Source organism: Euprymna scolopes, chromosome 4, assembly GCF_053919585.1.
Source record: "Euprymna scolopes isolate OS-2025 chromosome 4, ASM5391958v1, whole genome shotgun sequence".
Classification (NCBI taxonomy): domain Eukaryota; kingdom Metazoa; phylum Mollusca; class Cephalopoda; order Sepiida; family Sepiolidae; genus Euprymna; species Euprymna scolopes.
In genome coordinates, this window is record NC_136485.1 from 127372613 (window position 1) to 127397021 (window position 24409).

The window sequence follows — 24409 nt, forward strand, 5'->3', positions numbered from 1 at the left end:
AAAATATGATGGAAAAAAATGAAATCTGCTTCATTCGAAACCCTAATCCTGATCTTATAATTATTTTTAAAAAAAAAAACATTTTCACCTTGTCAAAATTATAAGACTACTTTAATAAAATCGGCTAGTTTTGAAAAACTGAATACGAAAATATTTCTATGCTACTAAAAGCAAATTGTTTGTGGATAAAACACATCTTACACATTATCCCCTCCAAAACAGTCCTCCTACAGCCATTGTCCCGCCTTTTGTTCAATACAATGAACAAAATTTAGACTATTTCCCCAGTACAAATCAGCAAATTAATATTAATTTCAGACCTCGATAATAAAGTACATACATATATCAGCGCTACTTCAACATTAATTAAGAAAAGAATATAAAACCACAGTTCTTTTAACAGCCAACATTCTGATAATAACCAAGGATCTTCTCTAACCACTTTAATTAAAAAAATAATTCTAGCAATATCCCCTTCTCAATTAAATGGACAATCCTAAAAAAGGTTAAGTCTTATACTCCAGGCTCTATGTCAACCGAAGCTATAACAATAATTACTCCCCCCTCAAAGTAGCAACATAATAAACTCTAAACACGAACTGATCTCCTACTGCAAGCAAAACTCCAAATTTAAGTATGGTAACTTTGAAATTACATAGCTATTAATTTAACTTTTCAGATAGATATATTTTTGTATGACATTATTGTTTTTCTACATATTTTCTTAGCATTTTATCACTCTGTAATTTTCATTGTAATTCTTATTTCTTCTTTTTTGCCGGGTTTACATCTGCAATCTCGGTTTTAGTGTTTAAATAGTCGTATTAATAAAATATATCCATCTACTTACACATTCATTTTCTGCATGAATGTTTACTTATATTATTACTATGTACATTTACTTACATACTTATTTGCCTTATTCCGGAATTTGTAGATACCGGCAATCCTCTCCCCTTATTTTTTAAACTCTTTATTTATTAATTTACTCATCTATGTACTTATATATATATATATATATATATATATATATATATATATATATATATATATATATATGTAAGTAAATTTTTGGTACAGCAGAATGGAAGGAGAAATTTCAGAGGAAACATAATTAATTTAAATACCAAAAAAAAAAAAAAACAAGAAATGGGCAGGTGAAATTAAAATTTTCCCTAAGGCCTTATCGTCTGACCCTCTAAGAGGAAACGTCAGAATGATAGATTAAAAACTAAGAAAACGAATGAGGGAAGAGGGGAATTTTGGTTACAGTTGGAAGAACAGTGGAGAAAAAAAAAAAAATCTCACTGTTCAGGTGGTTTTAAATCAATGAATATCTCCAACTGATGTCTAAGAATCTTTTGTCTACACAGGCTAGGTCGAGAGTTGTTAATAACTAACGCCTCAATGATATTGAGATGATAGTTCGACCTAGCACTGTATAAAACAGAAAACCACCCATCGGAATATTGATCGGCACACCTATTTATACTTAACAGGTGATCGCCAATGGCAGACTCATGAGCCTGGGAGTGCCCGGATGCTCTCGAAACCTGGTGTAGTCGAATATCCCGAGGGATATGTTGGGATATTCTCATTTCTAATCTTTGGGACGTTTTGCCAACGTAGTCAGCTCCACACTGACAAACGAATTTATAAACAACAGAGTTCTTTTGAATGGTTGGCAAAACATCCTTACGAAAAGAAGAGAAAAAGGTTCGAGTTGTGTAAACTACTCTAAGCATAGTAGCTGGAAAACATCGTTGAGTAGCAGAAGAAATCCTTTTAACAATATGAAGGCCATCAGGACCCAACCATGGTAATTTTAGATAAATGGGACAACGTGATGGACCAATATGTTTACCGCTATTAAATGTAGTAATTTTACGTTCAATAGTAGATTTTATTATATTAATGGGATATCCATTATTAAGAAAAATAGTTGTAATTTCACTAAGTTCCGTATCAAGACGGTTTGGTGAACAAATCATAAGTGCACGATGCGTAAGAGCGCTAATGAGGTTTATTTTTCTAGACTGAGGGGCAAAAGAAAACCAATTAAGATAGAGCCCTGTAAATGTAGGTTTTCTATAAACAGAGGTCTCAAACGTAGTACCAACTTTAGAAACACGAACGTCGAGGAATGGGAGAGAGCTACAGTCTTCAACCTCCATAGTAAATTGTAAAGATGGATGCAGGTTGCAAAGAAGACCAAGAAACTGTTTAGCTTCGCTCCGAGAGGGAAAGCATGCAAAAGTATCATCAACGTAGCGTGTGTAGAATGCTGGCTTAATAATTTTGGAAAATAATTCGTTTTCCAAAAATCCAGCGAAAATGTTGGCTAACGAAGGACCAAGAGGGCTACCCATTGATATCCCATCAATTTGACGGTACATAATGTTGTTGAAACTAAAGGAGACTGATTTAGTAGCAAGTTCCATTAGTTCAACAAAAATTCGTTCAGGAAATTGTGGAGATTTTAAGGGGCCACGGTATAGATAGTCAGCACAAATACCAATGGTTTCATCCAAAGGTATTTAATTAATTATGTTTCCTCTGAAATTTCTCCTTCCATTCTGCTGTACCAAAAATTTACTTACATATTTTCGAGGTCGGTACAACTCACAATTTATCAAAACGTTAAACAAGGTTATACGTATTAAAAATAAGTTAATCGTTTTGAAGTGTAGGATGGAATTTCTTAAATCTTGCCGCCTAAATCATGTTGCTCCCGGTTATATCTGCCATCGTATTTCTAAAATTAAATGTAGAAATACATTGGCAGTTCAACGTGTTTTCCTACAAGATGAAATCCTGTTTAATTCTGATACATATAATTCGTTACGTAGTAAACACCTTTTTCTTTGGGCCATGGTTTGGAAAGAACTATCTTTCTTTGATAAACTCCGTTTTTCTAGGTTTTTATCCATCGGCGATAATTTTACCCGTATTAAATGTACTTCTTCTTATGATAAATATTTAAAAAATTTAATTACTAAGAAGTTTGGGATTATAACAAATTTGGATAAACATATATTTAATTATTCTTCTCATGTTTTGTCCACTACAGAAGAATTTGTTTTATCTGCTGGCTTACAATTTTGCATTCCTCCCCCTTCTGTTGATAAAATCTCAGTATTTAGTGAAATTGAATTATTGTATACTCAATTAAAACACCATTCGCCTATCTCTACTGATGAATTAACTAGTGTTAAAATTCAGTTGGGCGAATTAGGTCGTAGGTTTTCTGCCATAAATACTAAATCTAGTGATTTTGTTTGGCAGAAAAATCATTTTGAAGCTGCAAAATTAATTAGGTCTAATCCCGACATTTACCTTTCTCGCCCGGATAAAGGATCGGGCGTTGTTATACTTAACAAAACGGATTATATCTCCAAAATGTTACAAATCTTGGACGATAAAAGTAAGTTTCTCCGTTTGGGTGATTTATGCCATGATGATACTTTTCGTATGGAAATAAAAATCCAGAAAAGATTTCTTCAACTTCATAAAAGCGGATTTATTTCTAAGGAGATTTATGATAGAATCCGACCCATCGGTTCTCAAAGGCCTAGAATGTACGGTTTACCCAAAGTCCATAAACCCAACATTCCTTTGCGACCCATTTTATCTATGTTGGGTTCTGCACAACACGAACTTGGTAAATGGCTAGTTGACCTTCTTAAACCTGTGCTTTCTTTTTATTCGGTCCATTGTATCTCTGATTCTTTTCAATTCGTATCTCAGATACAAAAATTACCTTTATCTAAAAATACCGAGTTCTTGGCTTCCTTTGACATTAATAGTCTTTATACTAATATACCTTTGGATGAAACCATTGGTATTTGTGCTGACTATCTATACCGTGGCCCCTTAAAATCTCCACAATTTCCTGAACGAATTTTTGTTGAACTAATGGAACTTGCTACTAAATCAGTCTCCTTTAGTTTCAACAACATTATGTACCGTCAAATTGATGGGATATCAATGGGTAGCCCTCTTGGTCCTTCGTTAGCCAACATTTTCGTTGGATTTTTGGAAAACGAATTATTTTCCAAAATTATTAAGCCAGCATTCTACACACGCTACGTTGATGATACTTTTGCATGCTTTCCCTCTCGGAGCGAAGCTAAACAGTTTCTTGGTCTTCTTTGCAACCTGCATCCATCTTTACAATTTACTATGGAGGTTGAAGACTGTAGCTCTCTCCCATTCCTCGACGTTCGTGTTTCTAAAGTTGGTACTACGTTTGAGACCTCTGTTTATAGAAAACCTACATTTACAGGGCTCTATCTTAATTGGTTTTCTTTTGCCCCTCAGTCTAGAAAAATAAACCTCATTAGCGCTCTTACGCATCGTGCACTTATGATTTGTTCACCAAACCGTCTTGATACGGAACTTAGTGAAATTACAACTATTTTTCTTAATAATGGATATCCCATTAATATAATAAAATCTACTATTGAACGTAAAATTACTACATTTAATAGCGGTAAACATATTGGTCCATCACGTTGTCCCATTTATCTAAAATTACCATGGTTGGGTCCTGATGGCCTTCATATTGTTAAAAGGATTTCTTCTGCTACTCAACGATGTTTTCTAGCTACTATGCTTAGAGTAGTTTACACAACTCGAACCTTTTTCTCTTCTTTTCGTAAGGATGTTTTGCCAACCATTCAAAAGAACTCTGTTGTTTATAAATTCGTTTGTCAGTGTGGAGCTGACTACGTTGGCAAAACGTCCCAAAGATTAGAAATGAGAATATCCCAACATATCCCTCGGGATATTCGACTACACCAGGTTTCGAGAGCATCCGGGCACTCCCAGGCTCATGAGTCTGCCATTGGCGATCACCTGTTAAGTATAAATAGGTGTGCCGATCAATATTCCGATGGGTGGTTTTCTGTTTTATACAGTGCTAGGTCGAACTATCATCTCAATATCATTGAGGCGTTAGTTATTAACAACTCTCGACCTAGCCTGTGTAGACAAAAGATTCTTAGACATCAGTTGGAGATATTCATTGATTTAAAACCACCTGAACAGTGAGATTTTTTTTTTCTCCACTGTTCTTCCAACTGTAACCAAAATTCCCCTCTTCCCTCATTCGTTTTCTTAGTTTTTAATCTATCATTCTGACGTTTCCTCTTAGAGGGTCAGACGATAAGGCCTTAGGGAAAATTTTAATTTCACCTGCCCATTTCTTGTTTTTTTTTTTTGGTATTTAAATTAATTATGTTTCCTCTGAAATTTCTCCTTCCATTCTGCTGTACCAAAAATTTACTTACATATTTTCGAGGTCGGTACAACTCACAATTTATCAAAACGTTAAACAAGGTTATACGTATTAAAAATAAGTTAATCGTTTTGAAGTGTAGGATGGAATTTCTTAAATCTTGCCGCCTAAATCATGTTGCTCCCGGTTATATCTGCCATCGTATTTCTAAAATTAAATGTAGAAATACATTGGCAGTTCAACGTGTTTTCCTACAAGATGAAATCCTGTTTAATTCTGATACATATAATTCGTTACGTAGTAAACACCTTTTTCTTTGGGCCATGGTTTGGAAAGAACTATCTTTCTTTGATAAACTCCGTTTTTCTAGGTTTTTATCCATCGGCGATAATTTTACCCGTATTAAATGTACTTCTTCTTATGATAAATATTTAAAAAATTTAATTACTAAGAAGTTTGGGATTATAACAAATTTGGATAAACATATATTTAATTATTCTTCTCATGTTTTGTCCACTACAGAAGAATTTGTTTTATCTGCTGGCTTACAATTTTGCATTCCTCCCCCTTCTGTTGATAAAATCTCAGTATTTAGTGAAATTGAATTATTGTATACTCAATTAAAACACCATTCGCCTATCTCTACTGATGAATTAACTAGTGTTAAAATTCAGTTGGGCGAATTAGGTCGTAGGTTTTCTGCCATAAATACTAAATCTAGTGATTTTGTTTGGCAGAAAAATCATTTTGAAGCTGCAAAATTAATTAGGTCTAATCCCGACATTTACCTTTCTCGCCCGGATAAAGGATCGGGCGTTGTTATACTTAACAAAACGGATTATATCTCCAAAATGTTACAAATCTTGGACGATAAAAGTAAGTTTCTCCGTTTGGGTGATTTATGCCATGATGATACTTTTCGTATGGAAATAAAAATCCAGAAAAGATTTCTTCAACTTCATAAAAGCGGATTTATTTCTAAGGAGATTTATGATAGAATCCGACCCATCGGTTCTCAAAGGCCTAGAATGTACGGTTTACCCAAAGTCCATAAACCCAACATTCCTTTGCGACCCATTTTATCTATGTTGGGTTCTGCACAACACGAACTTGGTAAATGGCTAGTTGACCTTCTTAAACCTGTGCTTTCTTTTTATTCGGTCCATTGTATCTCTGATTCTTTTCAATTCGTATCTCAGATACAAAAATTACCTTTATCTAAAAATACCGAGTTCTTGGCTTCCTTTGACATTAATAGTCTTTATACTAATATACCTTTGGATGAAACCATTGGTATTTGTGCTGACTATCTATACCGTGGCCCCTTAAAATCTCCACAATTTCCTGAACGAATTTTTGTTGAACTAATGGAACTTGCTACTAAATCAGTCTCCTTTAGTTTCAACAATATTATGTACCGTCAAATTGATGGGATATCAATGGGTAGCCCTCTTGGTCCTTCGTTAGCCAACATTTTCGTTGGATTTTTGGAAAACGAATTATTTTCCAAAATTATTAAGCCAGCATTCTACACACGCTACGTTGATGATACTTTTGCATGCTTTCCCTCTCGGAGCGAAGCTAAACAGTTTCTTGGTCTTCTTTGCAACCTGCATCCATCTTTACAATTTACTATGGAGGTTGAAGACTGTAGCTCTCTCCCATTCCTCGACGTTCGTGTTTCTAAAGTTGGTACTACGTTTGAGACCTCTGTTTATAGAAAACCTACATTTACAGGGCTCTATCTTAATTGGTTTTCTTTTGCCCCTCAGTCTAGAAAAATAAACCTCATTAGCGCTCTTACGCATCGTGCACTTATGATTTGTTCACCAAACCGTCTTGATACGGAACTTAGTGAAATTACAACTATTTTTCTTAATAATGGATATCCCATTAATATAATAAAATCTACTATTGAACGTAAAATTACTACATTTAATAGCGGTAAACATATTGGTCCATCACGTTGTCCCATTTATCTAAAATTACCATGGTTGGGTCCTGATGGCCTTCATATTGTTAAAAGGATTTCTTCTGCTACTCAACGATGTTTTCCAGCTACTATGCTTAGAGTAGTTTACACAACTCGAACCTTTTTCTCTTCTTTTCGTAAGGATGTTTTGCCAACCATTCAAAAGAACTCTGTTGTTTATAAATTCGTTTGTCAGTGTGGAGCTGACTACGTTGGCAAAACGTCCCAAAGATTAGAAATGAGAATATCCCAACATATCCCTCGGGATATTCGACTACACCAGGTTTCGAGAGCATCCGGGCACTCCCAGGCTCATGAGTCTGCCATTGGCGATCACCTGTTAAGTATAAATAGGTGTGCCGATCAATATTCCGATGGGTGGTTTTCTGTTTTATACAGTGCTAGGTCGAACTATCATCTCAATATCATTGAGGCGTTAGTTATTAACAACTCTCGACCTAGCCTGTGTAGACAAAAGATTCTTAGACATCAGTTGGAGATATTCATTGATTTAAAACCACCTGAACAGTGAGATTTTTTTTTTTTCTCCACTGTTCTTCCAACTGTAACCAAAATTCCCCTCTTCCCTCATTCGTTTTCTTAGTTTTTAATCTATCATTCTGACGTTTCCTCTTAGAGGGTCAGACGATAAGGCCTTAGGGAAAATTTTAATTTCACCTGCCCATTTCTTGTTTTTTTTTTTTTTTTTTTTTTGGTATTTAAATTAATTATGTTTCCTCTGATATATATATATATATGTGTGTGTGTGTGTGTGTACATGTGGGTCGGTGTGTTGTGCATATATATATATGTATATATATGTGTAAGTGTATGTATTCATATATATGTATGTATATACATGTGTATGTATCTCACTTATCATTAATTCATTTGCTTCCTTTAATAACTCCGTTCTGATAATTCAATTCTTAAGTAATAACTTGTATATTTCAGTTGACCCCCTTTCTGCTTTAAATTCTGGCGTCTTTTAAAAGTCATCTTGTCTGTGTCATTTTGACATTGGCCTTTCTATTCTAATATCAATACAATCTCCATTCATTTTTTTATCTCTTTCTTCTTCTTCTTCTTCTTCTTCTTCTCCTTCTTCTTTACTTATTATCCCAATAGTAGCCCAGCCTTGACAGTCGATTTGAATTCTTTTTCTACGCACATCTTTCTCTTGCCTCCATTTGTGAATTATTCCACGGATTTCTACATTTTGGATTACTTTGGACCATATTTTAATTACTTCGATTTTACTTGTAGAAATGGAAACTTAACCAACTTAACTTGATTTTTTTGATTTTACGGTTATTGGATATGTTACCCTTCACCAGACTATCCATTCACGTTAAATCACTTTTTTTCTTCACCATATTTTCCCCCTTCACTATTTGTTACCAAGTAAGATCTATGACTTACTTGTAGTTTCATCAAATACTTTTGCAAGCAAATCCGATCCCGTATTTTGCTTTATTCTACCCTCTCATGAAAAGGAAAGTATTGCTTCGAAACTCTACGGATAAATGACTATCCACTTATTTTGTGCTTCCTTTTTTAAATTAAATGTGTTTTAAACTTTTTTCAAAGTGTTTTTTAACATGTTTTATTAACTACTTGGTCTTTATTTTATTATCCTTCCGATCTCGTCAGACAATTTAAGGTTTTGGCTTAGATTGTCTAACGAGATCGGCAGGAAAAATTTTATGGTCCTGTCGATTGAAAAAAAACTTTTAATGACTTAAGCAGCAATCCCCGAGGCTGAAATAATAAAAAAACAACATATTTAGCTCTACTAAAGTATTGAGCACTTTTGTCTGTTTTATTTACCGAATATACTTCCTAATATATATATATATATATATATATATATATATATATATATATATATATATATATATATATATGCATACTTGTTGTACCCGGCCACGCGTTGCTGTGGCTCAGTTTGTTAAAATGAACACATTCCCCAAGAAAAATTGCATTTTGTTCGTTTATTTACTTTTATTATTTTTTGCAATATTTTTTTATCAATAGAAGTTGTTCCCCCCCTCAAAAATTAATTTTTTACCATAAAATGTTAGGTGAAAGTTTTTTTGTTTGTTTTTTTCAGGAAAACTTGCACTTTTTTAAAAAAGAAATTTGGCAGTAAACGTTTCTTTTTGAAAACGGAATTTTTATTATGAAAAGAACAGATGAATGCTTTATATGAACATTGTAAATAGTTAGGTGAAAATAGAGAAAAGTTTTTTTTTTTTCAAGAGTCTGGACAAATCTTTTTCAACAGATAGTAAGAAAATCAGAAAACATACTTCCATCATTAATTATGCAACTTTCTGTTATTAATCTTTGCTAAAAAATAAATACAGTAAACTTTGCTGAAGTGTTAGTATATGCTGCATCTTAAAATTTGGTTCATGCTTACAATTAAATAAATAAACGTCTAAAAATTAGTAGAAATAAGTAAAATCATGAATGACAGCTCTTGGTAGGGGGCAAGTAAGTAGGAACAACACAATCATTTATGTAAAATAATTAATATTCGAGAAATTGTAAACAATAACAAAAATACTTAATACCAAATGCAGTAAAATTCAAGTATCTTTTATATGTGCTGTGTTATTTTTTATTTCATTTCTTTTAATAAAAGTTGTCTTCCTAACAATTAACTCGTTGCATGTCGTTTAATCATTGGGGACTTCACTCTTGGAAAATTGTATAAAAATCTATGACAATCACTAACTCTAAATTTGGAAGTGCAACTCGAACTTAGTGTTAGTGGTAGATAAGTCATTTGTAAGGCGTATCAGAAATTTCGTCAGAAATATTTAATAATTCCACCCCGTTTTCCAAGCTTATAACTCCTCGAAAATGTAATTCAAGACCTAATTTTTTTTTTCAATTAAAGGAGCAAGGACCAAGGTTTCATTAAAAAAACAAAAAAAAACAACGTGTTTAAAAAAGGTTTTAACCTTGGGACTTTACAGGTGAATTTCTAAAAAAAACACTACTTTTTTGTTTTAAATTTGAATATATTATTTATTGATTTTATCTTCAATTTGTGATATATAAAACTTTGGTGAGTAAATTAATTATTTACTTTTTAATACACATTTGAAAGTGGGGGGCTTGAATAAAAAACGTTTGTCTAAAATATTATATTCAGTTTATTGGAAAGAGTATAAAATTTCACATTGATCCTGAAAATATCGTAAGAATTGAATCAATAGAAAAATTTTGATAGATTTTTAAAGTTTTAAAATTGAAAATATTGAGCTCGTAAAATTTAATTAATTTCATTACTGTTATCTAAAAAATTTAAAAAAATATTTCTGTTACTTTAAAAACAACTTTAATTGTTCATTTTGGAAGTATAATTCATAAAGAAATTACACAACACACTTTTAAAAGAGAAATTACGAGTTTTTTATATTTTATTCGCAGTTTCGTGTCAGGGGTGTCAAAAATTCATACAAAAATTCTGATACAGCTAGTCAGCCTTACTCCTTAAGCGAAAAGCGGACATTTGTTTATTATTATTTTTTTAATTCAATGTGTAAAATCCACTTTGAACAACATATTTGGAAATTAGAACCCCCCCCAAAAAAAAACCCTTTGTTTTAGCATGTTAAAAGTATTTAGTTTGGTAGATAATTAAATTCTATTGTGTTTGATATAAGTTGTATTTTGCTGTTACTTTTTGCTTTTTAGAATTTTTGACTAAGGGGGTTGCTTAGATCGTATTTTAAACTAAACTACGGAGGTTGGAATGCCCCCCGCCTTAAATGTACTTGGAAAAATCGATTTTATAGCGAGATTTAAGAATGGCTAGCCGAAAAAAAAGGTGAAAAACAAAACAAATAATCAATGAATAATTGTTACCAAAGGCAATAAATGCTACTTTTTTTTTTACTTACATGGATGAGTTTATTTTATGGTTTAAAGTATTTTCAAGCGCTTTTCTTTATTTTTTAATCTAACATTGCGGGTGTGTGGGTGCAAAATATCTCCAGATTTTCTAGAATTCCCCGCTAGATTGCAAACGAAATCTCCAGATCTAGCGGGGAAACCGCTAAATTGGAAACACTGGTCACGTGAGGCAAGCGGTGATAAATAATTGTCCATAAATTAAAAAAATGGCTTATCGGTACAAAGGATACCACCTATTTATTATAGAAAAATTAAGTATAATGTTGTAATTAAAAAGAGATATATAGAAACACGCATGAGTATAATAAACATATACCAAAATGTCGAAGAAATCATTTATTTAGTTATTTAGACTATTAATTACGAACAAACCAAGAGTTACATTTATATATATATATATATATATATTATATATATATATATATATATATATATATATATATATATATATATATATATATAGATATATAGATATGTGTGTATGTGTTTTAAATGGGTTTGTGTCTGTGTAATTTAATATTTAAAGCCTACTTGTATTATTTAAGCGCTGAATGAATAAATTCCTTAAAAAAATGAGTTATGGATATGTGAGCGACTACATGAATATATACTAAGTGTCATAGGTCTCTTTTAAAAATAAGCGTGATTGTATTATTATCATTTTATGGTTTCTTATTAGGTTGTTGGTTTAATTCATAATTACGCTGAATTTTGGTCATGCATAGTTTGTTCATTCTACATAATTGCGTGGAAATTTAAATGAAAACGTTGTAGTAGGAAGAAAATAGTCATGTTTTAAAAATAACTTTTGAAATATTTAATACATACATTGAATATAATCTAATAATTAACGACTATTTGCTATATGATAAAATATATGAAATCTGTATTGAGTGAAATAGCATATTTAAGCGAATTTTACGACCGTGCTACGCCGAAGTGCCTGCTTACGTATTCGTATATTTTCTTTTCAATATTTAGCTGAAGATAGTCATCAATTACCATGATAGATGAACATCATTTAATGTAACCCGGAAATCATCCTTTACATTTTATACACCCACACGTACACGCACACAAACACAAACACACACACACATATATATGTATTTAACACAGGCACACATATACTCTTGAATATGTTCTTCAATAAGTGCTTATCTCAATTTCAAGCACCATTAAACAACGTGGAAGTTTCTATAATACAACACCATTAATAAGCACACTTTTATTCAAAGAACATAATTTAATTGTAGACAGGTGAACCCTCCTATCATAATTAATACGTATAATCTGAATCAATGAATTTCATAAACACACACTCATTTCATTTCTGTTGCACACCTTTGAATTTTACCAGGCATATTTTCCCAGGAAGAACATAAACTGCCTTCACATCTTTTAAAAACATATTAACGACTATATGACGTTATTAAAGATCTCCCTTTTTTACACCGCAACTTCCCCTTCTTTTTGAATTTCGAACGTCTTTTTTTGATTCTGAAAGAGAACAGCGTCATACTTTGCACATGAGAACGTTTCTAATATTTACACTGGCCTTTTTGTTGTCTTAATTTCATTCATCCAGAGCAAGTCTGGAAATAAAGAAGAAACGTTAATGAACACATAACTCGCTTTGCCCCTTTTTATTTCTCTATTCCCTGGGAATTCGATTTCCATTGTTCTCATATATATATATATATATATATATATAAATATATATGAACAAATGATTAATAAAACATGTTAAAAAATCTTGAAAAAGTAGTAATATAATAAACTCTAAACACGAACTGATCTCCTATTGCATACATATGTCCAAATTTAAATATAGTAAATTTTAAATTCCATAGCTATTAAGTTAACCCTTCAAATATATATCATTTCCCATAATTTTTTTTTTATCTTACCTTCTAAGCTTTTTATATTTTTAAATTTTATTTGTTTTTCTTTATTTCTTTGGCCGGTTTCCCATCTACTGTCTCCGTTTTATTGTATAAGTATACCTATTAATTAAATATATACATCAGTCTACTCATTTTTATTCTTTGTATTTGTTTACTTATATTTTACTATATGTATTTACATACACATTTATTTGCCTTATTCCGGAGTTTGTAGATACCGGCCATTCCTTCCCCTTAAATTTTATGTATGTATGTACTTATGTATGTATGTATGTATTTTTTTATGTTGCATATGTTTTTGGATATGTGTATATATGTATGCATACGTGTGTGTGTTTTTATATATATGTGCATATATGTGTGTGTTATTGTATATTTATGCATATATGTATATATATGTATTTGCGTATGTGTATGTATGTATATGTATGTGTGCATTTTTGTGTCTGTATGTATATGTATGTATGTGTATATGTATATACATATATGCATATATGTGTGTATATATATATGTATATATGTATGTGGGTATATATGTATATATAGGTTTTTTTAATTTTTTAAAACTTTTTGAACTTTATAATTTTCAATTTTTAATTTATTTATTTTCATTTTTATTTATTTATTGTTTTATTTTTTATTGTTTTATTTTTTATTTACTTATTCAATTTTTTTACTCTTCTTAATATAATATACGCTCCATTTAATACGTATAATCTGAATCAATGAATTGCATAAACACACACTCATTTTCATTTCTGTTGCACACCTTTAATTTTAAATAAATGTGTATGTAAATACATATAGTAAAATATAAGTAAACAAATACAAAGAATAAAAATGAGTAGACTGATGTATATATTTAATAAACTTTACCTGTTTCACTGACTCGTGTTTCTTAATTTCACTCTGGGACTTTCACGTGCGTATTTAAGTTGACCTAATTATTAACACTAACTTTCGCGCTTTTTGTCTGGGTCATTTTGCCCTTGCTTTTTAAATTTAAACTTTCACCGTTATTCCGTTTTTTAACGTTAATTTACTTGATTCTTCCGGCCTTGGCAGACGTGTTTTAAATATTCTCTCCAGTGCTTTTTCTGTGCACATTTGAACTTTTCTTTTAATGATTTTGAACTCATTCCATTTGTGATTTTTTCCAAGGAATTCTGACTTTTGGATCATTTTTGAGCATCTGCCAGTTACTTGATACCTTTGGAACTTACCTAGTTTTTAATTCGACCGTGTTTGGATTTTACCATTCTTGGATTTTGTACCCTTCACCGGACTATCCATTCATGTGAAATCTTTTTATCATTTTCTTTTACCTCCTATTCCCCATACCTCGCCCTATTTTTTAACCAAGTAAGATCTGTGACTTACTTGTGGTTTCATTAAATACTTTTACATGCAAAATCCGATCCAGCATTTTGCTAATTCCTGCCCTCTGATGAGAAGGAGAGTATTTCTTCGAAACTCCGCGGATTAAGGACTATCCACTTATCTTGTGCTTCCGTTTTAAAATTAAATATATTTTTAACTCTTTTTCAAGATGTTTTTTTTTTACCATGTTTTATTAATCATTTGTTCACATTATAAGCTCTATTTCCTTTTCGGTTTTATTGAGCTTTAACATCTGGTTGAGATTACTTTACTTGTAAATATTAACTCTTTAATATTTATAATATATTTTAAGTTTACCATTTTGATTACCTTGGTTAACTTAAAGTAATTTTTATTTCTTTATATATATATATATATATATATATATATATATATATATGTGTATATATATATATATATATATATATATATATATATATATATGAAATATTCTGTGTAGCTTGATTGCCATATATATATTTATAACTTACTACCTAGCTCTACATAGTATCGAGCACTGTCGAAGAAAATACTTAAAGTCTAAGCATAAAATAATACTTCGTATATTAATTTACGTGATTAAATGAAGTTGTCATATATATATATATATATATATATATATATATAATGGAATGTTACACTGATAAGCTTTTTTTATTACATTTTCACCCCACACTTTGGTGTAGGAGGCTACTATCAGGGGAAACAGTTACTGGGGTACTATGTAGTGAGTTGACCAGCAATATGTTTGTTCACGTTACACTTGAACTTCTGCATGTTAGTGCAGTTGGGGAAACAGGGACCTGGAATGGAATTCCAAAGTCTAGCGGTTCTGGGGAAGAAACTACTAGGGTAAAAAGATCTTTTACATCTAGGGGTCTCTACTGTGTGGGGTGGGATCTAGCTGTCTGACGGGTGTTTCGAGGGTGTTTTCGGCGTGGGGGCACAAGTGTTTGCAGTTCGTCTGAGCATTCACCATTAAAATACTGATAGAAAAGGCAGAGGGACGCAACATTTCGTCGATGATACAGGGGCTGAATCTTAGATGACAGTTCAGGACCTCTCAAATTTGCGACTTTCTTTTGAACTTTGTCTAGAAGCGAGAGACGAGTATCAGATGCACCAGCCCAAATATGATAACAATACTTCATACATGGGCGAATGGTGGCCTTATAGAGATACAGCATACTTTCGGGTGTTAGTAGTTTTCTAGCACGGTAGACAGAGCCCACCTTCTTTGCAGCGGTCCTGGCAATGCTCTCACTGTATTTGTTCCAACTCATGTTTCCAGTGAACATTAGGCCAAGGAGTTTAACATGTGAACTTTCAGATAAAGGGTCATTGGCCATTGCTATTGGTGGTACAGAAGGTTTATTGTAATTATTGAAGGGGACAAGTTTAGTCTTGGCAGCATTGAATGTGACCATCAATTTTTGCCCCCATTCCACTACCGATTGGAGGTCATCCTCTAGTGTTTCGGCCATTTCCTTTATATATGTGTTCATTTGTGTTCCTCTCGTGCCTGTTATAGAGTGTGGTTTCATCAATTTTGTCGGGGAGGTCATTTATGAATATTAGGAATAATAGAGGTCCAAGGATAGACCCTTGAGGCACTCCTGCATTTATATCATATTGTTTAGATGTACGAACATCGAGGACAACCTGGATTTTTCTCTTATCCAAGAAGGATTTAATTATGTTAAGTATTCTTCCAGTGATACCGTATGATCTAATTTACATGAGCAGACCTTCATGCCATACCCTCTCAAAAGCCTTAGATATATCTAGAGCTATCGCTCTACCTTCCCCCGCTTTGTCCAGTGAATGGTATATACGTTCAGAGATTATAGTTAGGATATCTGCTGTGGAACGGGCATGCCTAAATCAATATTGTTTGTCAGTCAGAAGTTTGACGTCTGTAAGTTTATTGATTAGAGCTTGCTTAATTATGGACTAAAATATTTTGGCGAAAAGTGGAGAGGAAGCTAATGGAGTGATAATTTTTGGGGCAGTTCTTTCGCCAGAATTCTTGAAAACTTGTACTACAGAAGCAGTTTTCCAGCAGTCTGGAAAGCAGGATTCATTAAGGCATTTGTTGTAGAGTTTGGAGAGAACTGGAGCTACTTCGGCGGAGGACATTTTTAATAGCACAACCGAGAAGAGATCGGGTCCACATGCTTCTGAATTGCCCAGGTTTGAATGATAGCATGCACCTGAGATGGGGTGATTTTCAGATCGCCTTTCTGCAAAGGAAAGTCAGGGATGGGGAAGTTGGAAGCGTCCAGAGTAGAGTTTGAGGCAAATCGACTGGCAAGCATGTTAGCCTTCTCGGTTGCTGAGCAAATAACCTCGTGATTGTTTGTGGGGGAATTGTTATTTGCCTATTATTTACTGTTGTAGATTTTCCAGAAATCACGGGTTCCTAATTTTTGTGCTTCGATGCGTTTTTTACCTCTTTCTTAAAGTTACTTATAGTTTCTATATACTTCTGTCTGTTTGAACTGGACTTATGTCGGTTAAATCTGCGGTACGCATGCTGCCTTTGAGCAATGGCAGTTGCGCAAGTAGAAGTAAACCATCTGGGAGAGTGGGGCTTGCTATAAAATTTCCGCATGGGAACATGTGCTTCAATTACAGTTTTGAACTATTCAGTGGTCTCATTTGCGCACTGTTCAGCAGAAAGAGAAAACATATTTCCCCATGGGGTATCTCTGATGAGATCTCTGATGGCTTCCCCGACAGCTTTTTTATAATGTCTCGTTGTTTTGAGCAATGGCTCTTCAGTTTTGGCTCTAGAGTGTAGGGCGATTTCGATCATTATCACTGCATGATCAGCGTTCCCAAGTGCGGTGTTTGCATTCGTTATACAATCATCGGGAACTGTGGTCAGAAACAGATCTAGAAGTGATGTGTGTTGTTCTTGGTGGTCTAGGAAACGGGTTGGAAACGTAACCATTTGTGGTAGAGAGTGAGATATAGAGAAGCTATGTGCTGTGCTGCCTGCTGCGTCTGTGTAAGCAGAGAATCCCAGCCAGTTTCTGTGGTGGATATTAAATTCTCGAAACATATGTACTTGTGCACTAGTGTCGAGGGAGAGTGCTGTGTCTATGCTGTCATAGACTTTGTTTATTATCCGTACCGTTTAGTTTAGTCCTATTCTAACATCAGTAAACCTATTATTGCTCCCATAAAAATATAAGAAGGTGTGACTGTCGCTCAACCATCCCCAGTAATCGTTAATGACACTCATCCCTGTAATATTTAAACAGTCTACAAGAAACCAATTATTGTAGATAGTCGCAAATATTGGCATACATATAAAAATCAGAAGCACCTGGGCCAGGTTCTTATTGAATCTTAACTTTGTTGATGCTAATAAGAAATACAAATTGATTTTTCGAGTTTCAAATTCTAATTCCCGTCAAAGTTCCATAGTAAGGTGAATAATTATTTTTATACATTTCAATGCAAATAAAAGATTCCTTCATGACTTTACTCAATCAAGCTAAATAATAGTCCAGTCTTAAAAAATATTCTTTCTTTTAGATGAAAAAAAAACAAAACATTTTTTCTGGAGAATATTTTATGTTACACGTAAATATTAAAATCCGAGCAAATCACTTTACAAAAAAAGATTTATTATCATAGCACAGTGGTAGAGCATTGGACTACAGATCTAATGATGTTTTGTTTACACCTGGTCCACCATTGTAATTTAATTTTGTCTTATAAGTGAGTTCAATTTACGATTAAAGAAAAGATAGCATTTAAAATCGCTGAAAAGCATTTCTTTGTTTGCATGTTTTAAACACAACATTTATCAGAAGTGACTGTTTTAAGGCATTCATCATCGAACTCAAATATCAGTTGACTTAACATTGTAAACAAATACAGACGGAATTTGATGAACAACATTATCATTATTAAGAAGTATGGTGTAGTTTGCTTGAAACATTGTTAGGGAATAACAGATATTTTTAGAAGGCTAGAACAATACAGGAAGGTAAAGTCGTAGTTTGAAAATAAATAAATAAATAAATATATGAATAATAAATAATTCAATATTATTTTTCTATCTATTAATTATAAATATTTTTAATATATATTTATTGATTTATCTACCTTGATTTTAACTACAGGTGGTATTTAATTCCAAAGGTCTTTTCGGGTAATAACCCATCGGCAGTGGAGAAATGAATCCTCTCCCTAGGATGTAAATTGTAAAATGGCTTTTTGAATTTTTCAGTATCTTATGTGTCTGTTAATAGTTCAACATACGAAAAAAAGTCCATTGGCCAACGTGTGATGGCGATTCAGAAAGTAAGAGGATATTGCGGGGAGTCTCTAGTTAGATCATTGCACATTGACAGGCTTATGGGAGAGGGCCGTTTTCGCTTAAAATCTGTGATCCAATGTGCACTTTGTGGCTTCCATCGGTTGCAAAACAGTTGAGGAGTAAAACTGTTTTCTTTTTAGTTGTGTATGGGACGAGAAATGGGGACCGAGACATTGCATGCTTACATCAACGACATAATTGAAAATGGTGACGTTTTCACCATGTGTGACATTGATGTAATTGAGTCCTTTCTCATGAAATTTCAGCTGCACTGCACTGGTCATGTGTTGCGTATGCACGAGGTAAATTTTTTAAAAAAATGTTCATGTACAACTTGACAATGATCACCAGACAGTAGGCCGGTCATTTCTATGGTAAAAGGACGGATTAAAAAGCAATATCTTAGGTGTTGAAAAAAGAAACTGCGGCTCTGAAAGGCTCTGTGATTAGTAGTAATGAATGAAGGTCTACATGCTTCAATGGCAATATAAAAATGGAGCATCAAACATTGTAAAACTCGGAAAAGAAATACAATATCGTTCACTGTCCCAGCCATATACTCAAAGAGTTCATACTTGTGCATATTTTTTTGGACTTCTTTGAATATTATTAGCTGGACTGAGATGTCATCTGCGACTAAAACACAAGGTATTATAGACGATGTTGTGAGTACCTCACACGTCAAAATCAATTGGGAAGTCAAGGATATATATATATATATATGTATATATATTAGATGGGATAATTTATACAATATTACTGCCAGTAATATTTTGTAAACCTAGAATCTCACGTTTCCATAACAACTGATTGTTAAATAACAAAAAAAACTATTCTGAAGTATATATATATATATATATATATATATATATATATATATATATATATATATATATATATATATATATATATATATGTGAGTTGTACGTTTCAACAGCTGGGAGTCAGATTGGCACAGCATGTCTCAGCATGTTTTCGAAAGTCCAGAGGCTCTAGAATAAACACATTGTTGAACACATCCGGGCGTTCACAGAATATTTCCTGGCATTTACGGAGCACATCCGGGTGCTCACCTATTCATGAGTCATCAATTGCTGGGCACGTGTATGACAATAAAGCATGTGGTGAAGCGTATTCGGATGGCTGTTTTCGCATTGTACACAAGGCCCGTTCCAAACAACATCTCAATATCTTGGAGGCCGTAACTGTACTAATGCGTAAACGATCGATCTGAAGGCAAAAGAAGTTGTCGCATAAATTATACCTGTTTAAAGAGCTCTGATTTATTTCTAGTTTCTGCTCTTTATTGCAAGTTAACGTTTTTTTTTATTATTTTGTCCCAGGTTTTTAAATATGGGTGATATATCACCGGTTATTCATTTATTTAATTCACCCCGTGTAGTTTTATAATTTTTTTCACCCCTCTCTTCGCCTCTATTTTTCAATTGTGTAAAAGTTAACGTTTTTTTAATTATTTTGTCCCAGGTTCTTAAATATGGGTGATATACCACCAGTTATTCATTTATTTAATTCACCCCGTGTATTTTTATAATTTTTTGCACCCCTCTCTTCACCTCCGTTTTTCAATTGTGTAATTGTTTACTTTAATCGCTTCCGACGTGATCTCCTTACAAGGGTCGGATGAAAGGTACCTCGAGGTTCTTTTTTATTTGTTTTTAATTTAATTTTTTTATTTTATTTCTTTTTAATATTTATTTTTATTTTAGTCTAATAGTCTTTTGACTATTTTAATGTCTATATTTTCTCCCTGCATCGATCTTCCCCCAACTTCTAATAACTCCACTTATCCTTTTAAAAACTGTAATATATATATATATATATATATGTATATGTATATAAACGCGCTATATACATGTATATATATATATATATATATATATAAACGAGCTATATATATATGTATATATAAACGAGCTACATATATGTATATGTATATATATACATATACATATATATATATATATATATATATATATATATATATATATATATATTATAAAACGGTGTTTACGTTGTAAACAACTGATGATGCCTGCAATTATAATATTGAGGCCAGTGAGCATTCTCGGAATCAAATTAATGAAGTTAATGAAATTAATTAAATTAATGCAAAACAATAATGACCTTGCAAGTAAAGAATTTTTTCAGTGAAGCAAACCATCGTTTTTTTTTATAAGTTTAATGATTGAAAAAACTGCCAATATGTCTTTTTCATACCTGCGTCCTTCTTTCTCTCTCTTCTGATATTTTAAATATTAGAATATATTTTTTCACATGATTTGTAGTTAATATTGCAGGTAATATACGACCAATGAATAATGAATTAATTTAGTAGCATCCTTTTATATTTATATATTTATATTTGATATAGTCACACACACACACATGCACACACACATATATATATATATATATACATAAATAAATAAATAAATATATATATATATATATATATATATATATATATCTCACATTGGAGTTACAAAATTTATAAATAGATGTAAATAATATGTGCGAAATTTCTCCAGAGCTCTTTCGGCTATCATCTCTTTGCCAAAAAATCGATAGCATTTAAAACAATATTATTGGCGAAATTGAAGATCACTACGGGGAAATTTGGACGTGCCAAAATGTAGAAAAAAACGATTTAAAGAAAAAATTAATCTGTAAATACGACGTTTAAAAGTTGCTAAAATTGGGCACAACGAAAGGGGGGGGGAGAAAAAAGGCAGAGAAATATGGTCAAAATTCCCCAAAGAGAAATAATGCTTTTGTTGTCTCGTTTTGCTGGCATAAAGAAGGTTTTCGAACCACAATAGAGACGGACTACAAAATCTTTAAATGATTTTTTTTTAGTCTGCTCTGTGTAACACCTCGAACCACTCCATTTTATATTTGTCGGAACAGCATTAATTGTCAACCAAATGCTGGCCAATAGCAGAGTCCAAGGCTACAGGGCTACAGAAGGAGGGAGACTACCTCCCCTCCCCTGTCTGGTATTAGATGGAACGTGCTGGTTTATACGAGTTAGCAAATGCAAATATGTTCGCCCGCTATAACCAGCATCGCATTGACATTTAAATTGATAAACAATATTACTATTTTGGGTCTATGGCAAACTATCTTGACGAACAGAAAGAAAAGCGGGTCTTGTTGTGTATACCAAACGCAAGGAAACAAAGTAGAAGCACTTATAAACAATTCCAACAATCTGTTTTGACTATTAAATACTCTTGTCCCCAATTCACGGTAATTTTAAATAAACCAGGCACTTCGCAGGTCCAACTTTTTTGATTGAAAATATAATAAAAAGGAAAGTTCGCAAGATAAGACATTGCATTTTTACCCTAAAACAACATTAAACAATAAAGCGATGGAAATTCCACGATAAAGAATAAAAGGTCATAACTTCGTGAATATCAACGTATTTGAATAACAATTTAGGAAATAACTATTTTTAAAACAATCGTCTAGTGATATAATTTTCATTTTGTTGTGTCGTGTATTTAGTAAAACATTGATATTTTACTAATCTTCGATAAAGCGATTGACACAGTATATTTAAAGCTGTAAACTTTACTTACAAAAACTAAGAAATTATTTAAAGAGGTGACCACTTCTGTAAAACTCTGACTTTCATATTAAAAAACGAAACAATATATTTATATTTATATCAACCCATGACAGTTCCACCACCATGCTTGACTGTAGGCATGACACACTTATCTTTGTATTCCTTACCTGGTCGCCGCTATACATGCTTAAGGCCATCAGAACCAAACAAATACAATTCGTCTCACCAGACTATAAGACATGGTTCCAGCAATCTATTGTTGACATGTCTTCAGCAAACTCTTTTTGGGCTATTTACTTAAGAAAATGTTTCCTCCTGTGCCAGCTATGCACGCCGATTTAAAGTTGTGAATGTCATGGTCTGGGACTGCAGGAATTGGAGAGTTTCATTTCATTGAGGGAAAAATGAACTCAAACATGTACTATCAAATTCTGCAGCAGAGCATGATCCCCTCCCTCCAGAAACTGGGTCGAAGATAGCGTTCGGACATGACGTTGACCTAAAACACACATTTAAGACAACCACTGCTTCAGTGAAGAGAGCGAGATAAAGGTGACGGACTGGCCAAGCATGTCCTCAAACTTGAACCTAATAGAATATCTTTGGGGTATAATCCATTAGTGGGTGCGCAATTTTTTTAATATTCACCAGCTCCGCGACGTCGTAATTGAAGAGTGGAAGAGCATTCCAGTAGGTACATGTGTTAAGCTCTGGTAAAGTCCATGCCCATATGTTTCGGGGATTTTAAAACAAAACAGCATATTGCATCATGGCTCCCAGCAGTGTTGATCAAACACCACCTCCCTTAATCTTAGGAAGAAGACGTGTTACAAATATTTTATCTAATTTCCTATTCTTAATTGCATTATCTAACATTTTCATGCTAGAAAAATGTATTTCTTATCTGTGTGATTCATCAGTTTCCAAATTTTAAAATGGATATATTTTTTAATTTGCCAGTCTTGTATTTATAAGATTAGGATTAATCCATTTGACTAATCATTAGCCCACTATGATTAGTATTTTGTAATATTTACATTCATATTTATTTAAAATTAAATATATAATAAAAATATATATATATATATATATATATATATATATATATATATATATAACTACTTCAATTACTCAGATAAATTGATATACGAAAGAAACAATTTATGCGTAAACTTTAAGCATTTAATTCAACAGTGCTCTATACGTAGGTAGAGCTATTTAGTAAGTTATAAAATATATATGGCGATTAAGCTACACAGAATATACCGCGTTTCATCCACTCTAGGATTCTTCATGCTTATGCTAGAATTTTGTAGTTGTCTCGCGTTTTTATACACGCACATTCTACTGAGTTTTTAGTTAACCAATCAGCTTTCTAGTATCCACCTCACCCTCCTTTATCAGCCAATGAAAGGACAAATACCCGGTTGACATACGGTTGGCCCGCTCCTTTGTGTGTGCTATTTAGCGTAGATATCTTGTGTCTTCACCTGTTTTAAATCTAGATTAATTTTTTATATGCTATTATATATATATATATATATATATATGATAGTTTATGTATATGTATGTTTATTTTTATTTGTTTATTTTCTATTTTTATTGTTAGTTTTAAAAGTATTTTGTATCTCTATCCTAGAGTAAATTTTATCCTGTGAACATAGTTGTTCGATTTTTCTCTCCTACACTTTAATAGATGCTGTGTTCTTTAAAGTATAGGATAGCAAATTTTTACATGGATCGTCTAGGTCTCTACATATGTTTGCTTGTCTTACTATTTTCCATTTGACTATATATATATATATATATATATATATATATCTGGTTAACATTTATTCGTGTATATATATATATATATATTTATATATATTCCGATTCATTGTTTACAAGTAAAGAAGGTGACTTTATGGACCAGAAAATCTATAGTGAGAAGGAAAACTAGAAAAATATTAGGCAGGCGGTCATCTTGTCTATATGAAACTCTCCTCAGGTATAACATGTAAAGCAATCCTCTTTTCTACAGAACGCATAATACTAAGAGAATAATCAT